Source organism: Pundamilia nyererei, unplaced genomic scaffold, assembly GCF_000239375.1.
Source record: "Pundamilia nyererei isolate P.nyererei 1_Seehausen unplaced genomic scaffold, PunNye1.0 scaffold00032, whole genome shotgun sequence".
Classification (NCBI taxonomy): Eukaryota; Metazoa; Chordata; class Actinopteri; order Cichliformes; family Cichlidae; genus Pundamilia; species Pundamilia nyererei.
In genome coordinates this window covers 2,097,765-2,111,519 of record NW_005187433.1, presented here as the reverse complement: position 1 = coordinate 2,111,519, position 13,755 = coordinate 2,097,765, and the positions used below count along the sequence as shown (strand labels likewise).

The 13,755-nt window shown below is 38.6% G+C and overlaps 1 protein-coding gene across 4 annotated transcripts in view; it reads left to right on the top strand.

Moving 5' to 3' along the window:
• The window catches only part of plppr1 (phospholipid phosphatase related 1), a 68,574-nt gene that overhangs the window by 14,166 nt on the left and 40,653 nt on the right, over positions 1-13,755 (top strand). The window lies entirely within an intron of this gene.

The following is a 13,755-nucleotide window of genomic DNA, read 5'->3' as shown; positions in this document are numbered from 1 at the left end:
GTAGGCTTTCGAGCCTATACAGCTTGGAGTAAGACAACATGCATGAAGAGGATGATGTGGACAAAATACTCATTTGCCTAATAATTCTGCACTCCCTGTAGTTTAGGTAAATTTCCTGTATCAATTTGCTCACTTTAGTTTAGATTTTGTGTTTGAAAATTTTTCATTGTAGCATCACAGTAAGTATGACAAAACAAGATTTTTTTGAAGGCAGTTGACAGTCGTGAAGACATCCTACGTATCAATAAACATTTCCATCAGAGCCTTAGGTTTATTTATTTCCAAAAGTAGTTTTAGTTAACTTGACACATGCTGGACCGGGGGACATTAAAAAGGCAGTTTTGAGTACTTAGGCAGGTGATTCTAGGTCTGTTTTTTCTGTCTGTCTGCAGACAGATGTTGTATCATCACAAATACAAAAGATATAGATATGAAATTAAAGGCTGACTTTGAAAGTGAGTGTTGTCTGACCCATGCATACCAAATAACGAGTGCCTAAAATACCCCCAAAGGTTCCAAATGTACTTTTTGATGTACTTTGTCTGCTATATAAATGTAAAACTGTATTTTTGAAGATTTTTTCCTAGTAACTGCTTTGATCCTTTGCTCATACCGAGGCTGCTAGCTTGTGGTTCACTCTGAGCACATGATGGCTTAAGCTTTAGCTGTTTTTGCGTTGGTAGTTTATTTGCAAACATTTTAGTGGTTCCCCCTACTCATTACCTTCCATGCTAATGAATGCATGTGGCTGTGAGTGTGGGCATTGCTGTTTGCCTGTGCTGCTGTGAGTATTTTGTACATGCATGAAACGGACTGGCTCATCATCGCCATAATGCTCATATGGCATTACGGCTCATAATACACAAGCCTGACTAGTCTCAGCCAAGAATGCTGGAAATTGGCTGACTCAGTTCTCTAGACGGTCAATCCGCACATCTCTGTGCATCTTATTTTGGTTTTTTATTGAATTCAAAATTATTGGTAGAAAGATTTTCACTAACACAGCCATATATTAGGCCACTGGTGTACTTGAGCCCCAACCAAAATGGATAAATATTACCTGATGAATTTAAAGATCACTTTTAAAGTTTCAAATAGGAAAGAGTTTTTCCTCTTGATCTAAACAGTGCCTCATGATGCTGCAGTTTGTGGACTTTTGAACTGTTTTATCTTTTAGTGTTGATTGGGGGTTTGAAAAGTCCTCAGCAAAGGTCTGAATTATAAAGGATTAAACTGGATATTACTGAATATTTACCACCTACTCTAAAACCAGCTCTGCCTATTCACATGCTGTATCCTTATTTGATGCATGATCAAAGTTGATTGCAGATATCCAATGCTGTTTTAGCACTCATAATCTTTTTAGGGTATGTAGTTTTCAAACGAAATGATACAAGGATAATGAGAAGCCACTGTAGCATGATCGTGTTGAAATATTAAGAAATCTCTGAGGGGAAAGACTCCCTTATCTCCAGCTGGGTCTAGGGGACATTGCTGTGATGATTCTGGTGGCTGTTATGGAAAAATAGCTCAATACTCAGGGATGAAGAGCTTGTTTGATCTAAATATAGATGTAAATCTGGAGATGTTACAAGGAAGTGCGAGAAACACTTGCACAATGCCACTGAGCACATGGCTTTAGAAAACATGGAAACCTCGGGGGGAAATGCATTCCCCAAGTTGTATGCAAATTACATTGAAGCATTTGCATTTGTTTGCTAACGAAATTAGACGATATTTACTCCATACAGTTCTGGTAATTTTAAATATATAAGGAACTCTGGTTTAGCCTCAAGTTAGTCAAATGTGATTATATTAAGAGGGAATCTCAAACTTAAAACTCAATATATTATCTTGGCATTTATTTAGATTGTTCTCATAATAAATAAGTAGGAGATAATTAAACCTTTAATTATAATTTTCATTTTTCTCCAGTGCAGAAATGAGAATTCAGACATGTGACATTGTCACATAATGGCTGCAGCAATGAACTAAAATGAGCTACAGGAACAAGTGCCACTTTGCTTAATGAGAAAAAAGACGTGGGGGTGACGCTCAGGTCAGCGGTTGAATAAATGTACAGAATTTTTTTTAAAGACTTTAAAAAAACTGTTTCTTGAGTGTGTTGCCAGTTGGTAACATCTGAGGGAAATGAACTTAGTGTTTTCCCTGCTGCTTGTTCATGCTTAGCTTTGCTTCATCGCTTTTTTTAAAGTCTCTCTCTAGGGGAATCTTTTGAGTATTACATTACCAAAAAATGTTCCTGATCTTCTGGCATGCAGTTCTTTTTACATTTATGAATTAAAATGTGAGCTGGTTATCTAATAGGAAGAGCCGCACATTTGACAAATTATTTTGTAATAGTTTTCATATTTTTTCATCTAATTGCACAAGTAAAAAGTTTAGTTTCATTAATAAATTAATGAGGTTAAATAATTACAGTCAATTTTAATCAAGAGAATTTTATTACAATAATAGCACAAACAATATGTATCTTTAACACCTGTGCATATGTTGTGCTATGCTATATTGAACACTAAAAATAAATTTCCATATGTGCAAGTGGTAAGCGTGATATTGGAGGCCTGGGGAACTGTGGCTGATAGCAAGAGGAGGAAGACAAGCTAACACCCAGAAGAGGTAGCAAAAGTTCCCTCTTCCCAAATGACCCACCTACAACACGTTTATCTTCTTTTTGGTCCTCTGTGTGCCCTCTCTCATGTCTCTTTCTATTTATCAGTCTCCTGTCCTGTTCACGCTATCTGCTCTGAGTCAGTGCCCTGTTTGACGTTTTGGTTTGGGGGGAGACGGGAGAGGGAAGATGATGACATTATTTTAGGTTAACACTCTTACATGTGTATGCGGGAAAAAATGTGTAATGACAAGACTCCATTAGTGTGAAGAGGTTGGTTCAATAGAAGATTGTGGATCTTCCATCCAGGAATGATCTTTGGACTTTGAAAAATATTTATTGATTTGTCATTTAATCCTTGAGCAGCAGAGTATTAAATAATGTACCCTACTATCTGAAAAAAGGGATAGATTTCCCAGGAAGCACTTTTAAAGAAGCTACAAGGGAAGATTGAAAACTGACTATTTATAGCCACAAAGATGCTCTGTTGGCAGGAGTGTTAGCCATGGGACATCTCTGTTTCTTTGGCTGCACACTGTTTTGGAGTCAGAAGAAGAGGCGAAAGAAGAAAAAGCAAAATGAGCTCTGCATCAACCATTTTCTGTGGTGATCATTTCGGGAAAACATTTTGTTGAAAAAAGCTATTCGTAGTTTGTGCTGTGAATCATAACCGTGAGCCTCATTGGGCCATTATTGTGAAGTCCTGTTATTAAGTCACAACGGTGTAGGGTGGAGGCGGACTAAATGCTCAGTTGGCATGTCACCATCCAAAACATGTTTTCCATTTTTATGCAAAACTGCTAAATATGAAAACATTTAGACGATTTGAACGGGGGTGCTCGTAGTCATGAGCCTAAAGAGAACTGTCACCCATATCTGGAGCTTCCTGTTTCCCAAGCTCTGTGCCAAGTTTAGCTGGCTGGCCTGCAGCATTACTAAAACGCATTACGTGTGTGTTGCATAAGAATGTGAAGTCACTGTAAAGGATAGACTTCCCCCCCATTGGTTCATGGATTCTTTATTTTAAGGCTGAAGTTGAGCATTTTGGCTGTTAATTATTTTGCTTTTTTAAAACCAGATGTAATATGTAAGGAGGGACTTCAATGCATGGAGCTGATTGGTGTCACTCAAAGAAATGCTTGCGATTCCACTAGAGGTGCCACAGTGCATCCCAGAGGGCAATAAGACAGATACAAGATTGGCATAGAAAATCCAATAGGTGTTAAAAATAAAATTCCCCATGCACGCAAAAAGCTCCAATACTGGAATGCTACTACAATGTGTGAACGACACTCACCCAGTGTATTCCCAGGGTAAAGCCATGTTAACTAATGATTTAGATCATTAGCTTATCAGCAAAGTTTTTATTGAGGTCATAAATAATTTGAGACGTAGATGAATATTTTTAAACTTCTGCATGCAAATACACAGTTGGACTTTCAACCAAAGGAAGTCTCTGGACCCAGTGAGCATCAGTTCTCTGGATCAAAATTGCTTGTTGATGCAAGAGGTCAAAGGAAAATGGCCAGACTGGTCGAGCTGGTAAAGGAAAACAACAGCAACTGAGAAGAACGACTTTGAAAACAGAAGCAGCATACCGGGTGCCACTCCTGTCAGCCAAGAACTGGAAACTGAAGCTGTAATTCACCAAAACTGGACAATTTGGGTGATTTTGGCTGCAAGGTCAGAATTTGGCATAAACATCATGAAAGCATGGATCCATCCTGCCTCGTATCAAAGGTTCAGGCTGGTGCTGATGGTGTAATGCTGCAGGCATTTTTTTTCTTGGCACATTTGGGTAGCAAGTGACCATCTTTCAAACATCACAGTCTATATTATGTTATGATCCGTCTAGGCGTGGCCAGACTATAACACAAGGGTGATCCATCCCGTCCAACCCCAAGCAGCACATCACGCAATTAATACTTTTTGACAGTGATTTATTTACAATGAGTGAATTTAGAAACAAAGGAAGGGAGCGAATTATAACTTCGGCCAAAACAACAAACAAAAGGGAGCCTATCTCAGGGATAAATCAAACTTACCTATTGAAAAGAATTAAACCAAACGACAATGACTTACCTCCCTAACTAACAAAAACAGGAGAAAACTGTAATCAAACAAAAAGGCGGTCCACCCGTACATACTCCTGCATTAAACAAACATTACTAAACAGTGAACATACAGTCTGCCGGTTGGGATGGGCCGAGGATGAATGACTGGCCGTCCATGGCGGTGTCTTCTTATATGCTGCGGTCATTATATGCGGTCATTAGCCAATCGGTGCGATCCGTCCCCCTGGATGCACCAGTCACGGAGAGGCACCTGCACACTCAGATTTACATATTAGATAAAATTACGACAACAGTTGTGGCAATGAGCATTGTTCCTGACCTCGCCATAACACAAATGAAACATAAACTCTGGGGCAGACTCCAAGCCTTCTCATATTGGTTGCTGCTGCACTAGATGAGCTATAGTGGCAGTTAAAGCAGTTCTGAAGGCAAAAGGGGATCTGACCCACTAATGAAGTAGCTGGTGTTAATTTTTTTTGTTTGTTAGCAATTTAGACTGGATGAATGGACCACTAGTATTCTGTTGCCCTGGTATTATATTTCTTTGGCAGTATATTTCCTTGTGCTGGTATTTCTGAACATCATGTACTGAAGCAGCCAGGGTGCCATAAAAATTATGGGTTTTTTTTGGGTTTTTTTAGACTTCACTAACAGATGTGTTCAAGTAGAGTAGAAAGAGGACACATCAAGGCTACAGCAACAACAGGCCAGCAGTGATAACGGGAGGTAATATTTCATTTTTCCATGCCCAGCCACTCGCTCTATCACAAACTCTGTCATTGTGACATTCAGACAGTCATCACACTCCAGCAGAACAACTCAGCTGGAGACCAGGAGATGGTCAATCAGGTACAATATTTCTGTGCTCAATATTTCACAGTCAGCTCTTGCTGTCTGTGAGAGAAAAGCAGTCACATCCAGACAAAGTCATCACAGCTGAGTGGCTGAGAGGAGGAGATGCAGATGAATCGTGACGAGGCCTGTAGGCAACTCGTTTGATGATCTACCCTCTGGTGAGACGATCAGATCACCTTTCATCTGACTCACTGTAATTAAGTGTCTTTTGGTATTGGAAGAAAAGTGTTCCTTTGTTGAAATTCTCTTCAGACTCTGGGTTTTTAGGCACCAGAAAAAGAGAAATCATGTTGACTTTACCATGACTAGGTGCAGTTCAGGCTGTCGTAGTGTCTGAGCAACAAATGAATGTGGTGTCAATTGTTTGGATGCTGAGTGCAGCCCCCTTCAATTTTCTGATTTCAATCATCTGTCAAAGAGCCCCCTAGTAAAGATTGTGGTTCAACTGCTGCATTTTTTCCCCATCCATGTCTGGAGTATTATCCACGGAGTAAGTAAAGGTGTAGGCAGAACAGTCTCAAGCCTTTCACTAATAGATACTTCACAGATTCAGTTTTGGAAACACTCAATTTTCCTACTTTACAGAGGGTCACTAGTTTAAAGCTTTTTGGAGTAAATTACTGTTATGATCCCTAAATTTAAGGTTCAAAGCAACCCAACATTTGAGATACCACAACACTGCTGCCATTCAACAGAAATTGCAGTTGGAGACAAAAGGAAACGGGAGTTCCAGCTAAAACAAACAAAAGACAGAGAAAACCCTGAACCAACCACACAATGGATCATCAGATTCCGGCTTCTCTCCTAAACTAGTTTTGGAAAACTAATAGAAACCCAAACTAAAAACAGTAGATCCGGTAACTCCCACTCAACCTATACTTTAACCAGATTTATGATGAAATGAACTGCCAGGATGCTTGGATGGGAAACACAAACCCAAAACATCTTCATATTTTGTTACTGGTCTGACAAAAATCGAATCACTTCCTTATTTACATGTGTACATGTAAAAGGATCCTACTGTTTACTAGATTGTCTGGAGGTTGGCACTGTACTTGCTACGTCTTCCGTTTGACTTTGATTCCCTGTCTGCTACATGAGGCCATATTAGGGCTGGGTTATATATGGCCTAAAATCCATATCGCAGTATAACTTAAAGCATGTGCGGTAGCGATATATATCGCAATATATTCTTTTCTTCCTTATTTTTGCACTATAAGGCGCACTTAGAATCCTTTAATTTTTCTCAAAAATCGACAGTGCGCCTTATAATCTGGTGTGCCTTAATGTATGAATTCTGGTTGTGCTTATTCACCTCGAACCGATTTTATGTGGTACACGGCGCTCAAAAATCTGTCAAAAATGTTTTAGTACGACTTTGGTAAGCTACAAAGCTGCACCGCTTAATGGATTGTCGGAGCATTACCGCTACCGTAGTCAGGAGCCTCGCAGAGTAATCTGGGTACGCTTCAGGTCCCATGTCAAACGAACACTGAGCGTTAAAAACTGTCTAAATTTGTTCATCTTTAATAAAATGGTCAGTGTCGCTGCTTTACCAGGTGTAACAATTAAGTTTAATAACCAGGCAAACATGAAAACCGAGCAGAATTAGAAGTTAGCTGGAAGTTAGCTTGCTAGTTTCCACCTAAACATGATATGCCATGTTCTGACAGAGAGGTTTCTAGAAAAAAATTAAAAGTACAGCTCTGCTATCACCTCCAACATAAACGAAGACAGGAAACTAAACAGCAATGACTTTTGTAGGGTTACTGAAGTTGGACTAGCTGGTATATAATGATGTGCTACGTGATCGCTAGCGACACAGCTATGTTAGCATAACATAAACAGTGAAGCTGGTGGATGAACGCTAACTTTTTTCCACTTGATAAAAGTTAACGTGAGGGTCAAATGTAATCGCATGGCAGGATGCTGTAAACGGACCAAACTTCAGTCAGGATAACAACTGAGATTATCCATCCACAATACGAGGTTAGTCATTAATATACTGCAACAACATGGGAATAGAGCAGCTGCAAGAGAATTCAACATTAATGAATCAATGTTATGGAAGTGGAGGAAGCGCAGTTTTTGGCTCATATTCCAAAACGTGCTTCGTCTCTTCGCTACTGTCACCCAATTTGCAGATGATATTGCTTGCAGCCGCTGCGATGCTTTCGACCAAAACAGGCGCAGCTTGATGACATCATCAACATGTGCTATTGCGGTATAGTCAAAATCTCTACCATTGGCCAAATTCATATCGTTTCTACTGTTTATACCGCTCACCCCTAGGCCATATTACTGATTTCTTTAAAGTGTTTTACACAAATACAGATATTTTGTCCAAATGTCTTCATCGGCTGGGCTCTACTGACTATTTTTGTTGACTATCATCAGCTGTGCTTTGACTTAAATCTCTAAAGTAACAAATTTTTAATGCACCAGTCTAGAAAAACAAATGTACCCTGTTGTCCATACATACTAAATACACTGGGAGTTATTTAGTAGTACATAAAAACTCAAACAAGTATCTCTGATCAGATTTACCACAATGATAAACGCAAAACAACAAAAATAACATAGCAGGATACATGAAGTCTTTCCATTTGACTGCCTTTGTAAAATCATGGTTGAATGCAGTAAGATGTAGAAATGATAAATAATTGCTCTTGAGTTTGTTTGTTTTTTCTTTTTAAACATATCATACCTTGGAGTCTGTTAATGTGATTAGTATGGTCACTGACTTTGGGAGGCTTTTTTATGACTATTCAATTTCTTCCCTGCTGTTGATGCCATAATCTGAAAAGTTACTGAGTCACTGGAGGCTGATGATACTGTTAATGTGTACTGAGATGGATTGCAAGGATGACTAGCGTAGGGTTCCATTAATAGATTTTTCTATGACATTCAAGGCTTTTGATGTGGGTGCTGGCAATTTTAGTGAACTGTAAGTCGATCTTTAAACTGGAACACCTCAGTTCACACACACTAGACAGCTATCCACTCTGCTCCTGTGACCTTGGGCAACAAAGCAAATCTGTTCGACGTCTGTAGTGATGCTGTGTTACAGCAACACGTGCACTGATCTTTCTTCACGGGTAGACGAAGATAGACTGGAACATTTTCTTTTATGGGTATATAAGATGTAGCAGCCTGATATCTTGAGGCACAAAACTGATGGGTGGATTGCTGCTATCTAATACTGACTTGAGTAGCCTGGATTGAGTGTTAAATGAGATGGGACGAGCACTTAGGGACTGATTAGACATGCCAACATTGCTGTCTGTCTTTGTCTAATGACTCAGTGAAACTGAAGTGTTTGGTTTCAAATCAGGGTGAGTGTTGGGATCAGTAAATCTTTGTGTGAGGCTTTAACTTAGCAGAGAGACCGTCTTATTGTGTATTTCCAGTATACAGTGCTGTATAGTAAATGCTAATATTTTGGTAATATTATTGTTAATGCAGTTGCCTTTGCTACCTCTTCTAAATCATCAGTAATAACAGGGAAACACACTCATTGGGCACTTTGTTAGGCACACCTAGACTGCCTTAATTCTTTGTGGTAAAGATTCCGTGAGGTGCTGGAAACATGCTTGAGATTATTTTTTCCATATTGACTAAATATCATCACACAATTGTTGCAGATTTGTTGGCTGCACATCCATGATCTGAATCTACCCATTCCCATCTCCCATCCTGATCTGACTGAAATCTGTGGAGGCCATTTATGTACAGTGAGTGTGTCAAATATGTACCAGATATACCTAATAAAGTGTCTAGTGATTGTAGATCTTAATTAACTTTTTGTGACATGCATAAGTAAAAAAGTATGAAGGGTAAAGATGCATTTGACTTTCAAATTTAATATTAGTAGGTTCACATTGAATCACTCTCAATTTAGTTGAAGTAAGTGCAACATCACTATTAAAGGTCGTGTTGGAGTCTGTTCCTTGTAGTCTAATACCACACAGGGACAAATGCAGTTACAAAACAATTAGGAGTATGGTGGGTATGTTGACATCTTGAACAAAGTCTGGTAGTGTGTTCCAGTAAAGGCATTAAACTAAACATTTACTGTATCTTTTCAGCATATAGACAACTTGAGGCAATGTAATAAAATGAGGAAAAAAAATCTTTGAGCTAACTGCTGAACTGCTATGTCCCTTTAACAAGCTATTAGTTATTTTAATAATTTGTAGTTAATATATTTATCTAATAAATTGTTAATGGATAATAATTAATCTATACATTAACAACTATAAATCTCATAAATCAAATTAAATCTTAATTCATTGTGTACAGTTTACTTACTTTATTCATGACCTTTAAGGTAAAAGCTTGAAATTCTGGGTATTTCATCTGTTTGTTTCCCTGCGTTTAAAAATTGATGCACCTTCCTGTTTGTTCTTTTAATATAAAGCTTCTGCTGGGAGGCACTTCTTTTAGAAAGTGGGAGGAAGAAATGCAGAGACTTTTGTATTTTTGTATACTTTTTGGCATCATTTGGGAAAAAATCCCCCCAAAAAACATTTTGGCGTATATTGTACTTACGATGTTCTCCCGCACTTCCTCAGGGCTCTGTTTGTAGAAAATCTAGTCCTTGATGGGAGATTTTAGGATATTGCTTTTCAGGACCAGATCTGACGAAGTCTTTAATCTGGAAAAGGAAAGTTCATGAAGCACTTGCATATGTGTGCATCTCTGGGCTTAGACGAGGGAGGGGAGAGAGAACTGCTGCAGGAGGATGTGTATAGATTCCTGCCTACTGTAGCTTTAAACACATATAGGATGCATGGTCATGTGATCATTATCCGCAGTGACTGCTAGCCAGTTGGGAGCACTGGGACATTTCTCAGTGGCCTGATGGTTGTTTAAGCCTGCTGTGTAACATCTAGTTTCACTAGTGATACTATAGCAAACTGGAATGAGTGAACAGACCACCCAGAATCCTTGCATTAGCTGTGACTCTTGTCACCAGACTGTACGATTTCCCTGCAGTCTCTGTGAGGTTTTTTTCTTTTTTTGCTTGATTCTTGACTATAGAGATTATCATCTGAAAAATTGCATCTCATTCTGAATTGCATACTAAAAATAACTATGATTTTTAATAGATGCAAGTTAATGGCTTTGTGTGTTTGGCCTTATGCATTTGTATGTTCTCTGAAGTTTTCATTAATGCACCCACTGCCATGCATTTGTAATTTGAGTAACACTTCTCTCAGAGGAACCTAGTGAAACAGTTTTAGCCTTTCACCAGTATTGATGTTGGCTATAATGTTCAAAAATGAAATTTTTAAACATTATATCAATAGCACACATATTTGTTTGGTTGTGTTAGTGTCTAGTTGTTTTTTAACTGAGCAGCTATTTTTGCAGTCATGTTTCTAGACCCTTACCTTGTTACGCTCAGTCTAATATAAGTTGCTTTTGAATTAATGATGAATTTGATGAATTCTTTTAGTTCAGGTTTGTGTAGTGAAAATCACGCATAGTGAAAGCCTGAAACAACTTGTAGGTTGCTACGTTTGTTGGAAGTAATGTCACATGGTCTCTCTTTTTTTTTTTCTTGTCTCACCTGCTCTCATCTGTGCTTTGGTAGAGAAATGTGATTGATTGATCCAAACTTGGTCACTACCTGATAAACAACCGTACAACAAACCGTACAACAAAATGTGAAAGTATTAATTTATACTAATTCTTTACTTGTAGCAGCTTTTTAAGAATATTATTATAAAAATTTCTGAAACAGGAGAGCACACAGCCTCAAATATTAAATTGTTGAGGCGCTCATAAGATATTTATATGTATGAATATATATGAGGTAGCAGAAGTAGTATAATTCTACCATCTAATCTTTCTGTAGCAGGTGTTCATTTATGATGAATAGTTTAGATAGAAGATAGAAAAAGAGGAAGAAACTAAGAGAGCACAAATTAAATAACTGCTATTGTTCTCTCCAACTTTGCTCTGTAACAGACCCCCTCGTTCATGCTCCTCCAGCCTTTCATGATTCAGAATTGTGCTGTAGATAGAGAGAAGCTCAAATTAGCAAGGTTACCCTTTAATGAGGATTTAGGAGCGATTACAAACCAATAAGACACATTAAATATCTGCGTGAGGTCAGAGCTTTGTTGATTAACACGAATAAATCAACAATTACTCCAGCAGATACTGACATTTCTGGATTTCCTTAACCACTTTTTAATCCTGCCTAATCTACACCCACTGAAACTGTAAGGCACCTCTTGTGCTGCCAGTGTTCTGCAATTGGAAACTGAAAGCCATATCAGACTGGTTTAGATGCAGAAAATCAAATGACACTGCTGTTTTTGTTTTTCCAGTATTCTGTTGTTCACTACATATTTGTTTCTCACGCTCACTAGTGAGCTTGCTGTTCTCTGTGGGGAATAGCTATGTTATTGTTTTTCGACAATTAGAAGCCATAATGAAATGCAGTTAAAGAACACGACAGATTGACAGACGGAGAACGGAAGCAGCGGCAGTTCGAGTGCAGAAGATTGGCTCCATCAGCGCGGCTTCAGAAGTTAAATTGAATTTTATTAATAAGGTTAATACTGCCGTGTTGTTTCATTAAGAATTTGCTTTTGTTCTCAACTGAACAAAGCTGACAGGATTAGGAAATGCTTTCTGAAGATGTGTTTTGTATTGGGCTTTGTGCTGTTAAAAATACAGTTAAAGAGCTTTACCCAGACTGAGAAATTAGCTAAAAACCAGCTAAGAAAATTAACAAAAAGTGAAGACTGTGCAAAAGTCTTGAGCCACCCCTCATTTTGCTTCAAAGGAACCAGACGTGTTCATGAGCAATAGTTCTTCAAGCTTTTTGATGTTTTTTCAAACAGCTTTGGACATTGGCTGCTTTTTCGCCCTTTTTTAGTCTAAAAAGAGTATTTCCTTTTTCTTGGTTAAGCTAGGTCAAGTTAAGTGGCTTAGCTTGAATCATTTAAGGCAACTAACTTGAGGGATTGACCTGTTTAGTCTACACAGAACAGAGTATTTAGCGAAGAAGCTATTTTAAATGATATCTTTAGGCACTTTTGTTGCTAACAGCCTATCACAAAAATAAATAATTTGTTGGTGGCATAAGCAATATTTAAATAATAACAAAAAATAACAATTTGTTGCGGAGGGCAAAAGTGACAGACATAAAAAAAAACTCTACAGTAGGGCTGCACGATTTTGCATAAAATGAGAATCACGATTTTTTGGCTTAGAATTGAGATCACGATTCTCTCACGATTCTCTTTTCCAGTATAAATATTTATTGCACTTATTAACTGCACATCAACTTCGTAACAGTTGAGACTGAACATAAAAACAATAAATAAACATAAAAACAAATGTCTCACGTTTTGTTGTTGCCGCAAAATGTTGTACTGCTTGAAATTCCGTCTCCACCGTTGCTCGACGCTGCGTGTATAGAGCAGGTAGTGCAACAATAGAAAAATAGTTGCGGGACGGCACTGTGTAGCGTTTGTCTAGGGTGTTGATCATTTTCCTAAATCCCTCGTTTTGCACAGTGTTGATGGGAGCCATATCTTTGGTCAGGTGATAAGTGATAGGCTCCGTAATTTGAGTTCGACGTGTATAGGGAAGCGCTGTATAAGGTTCCCGCTATTCGTGTTTGGGTGGTTGACCAGGACGGATTTTCTCCTGCCACTTTCTCGTCATCCCTGACGTGCTCTCCGTTGTTTTTTCCCTGCTAATTTTAGCATCACACGGCACAGCTTCTGTATCACGTAGGGGACTTCTTATGAAAATGACTACAACTTTGCGGTGACTCGATTGGGGTGAATATAAAGTGATGGCAACTCTTCTTTTCTCACTCAGAAACATTTGGAATCTGAAGACCAGATGCTTATTGACCTCAAGTGACATACAGCTGCATAGTAGAGGGGATCAGTTTTTCTCCATGGTGTTTGAGGCCTTAGGAGATTTTTAGATATGGAAAACTGCACCTGCACACAAGACAATTCTTACTGTTTCTCTTGCAGTCATTAAGGCCAAACAGCTTTCTTAGGTGCCTTCTGTTGATTGACAAAAATAGACAGGAAGCACAGCTGGCTGGTAAAAGACCCAAGGGCTGACCTTGGCAACAACACAGGGATTGAATTTCCTAAGAGATCTGGGAATTGTGGGGATCCCTCGGAAGGAGCTGGCGAACCACAATCTTTG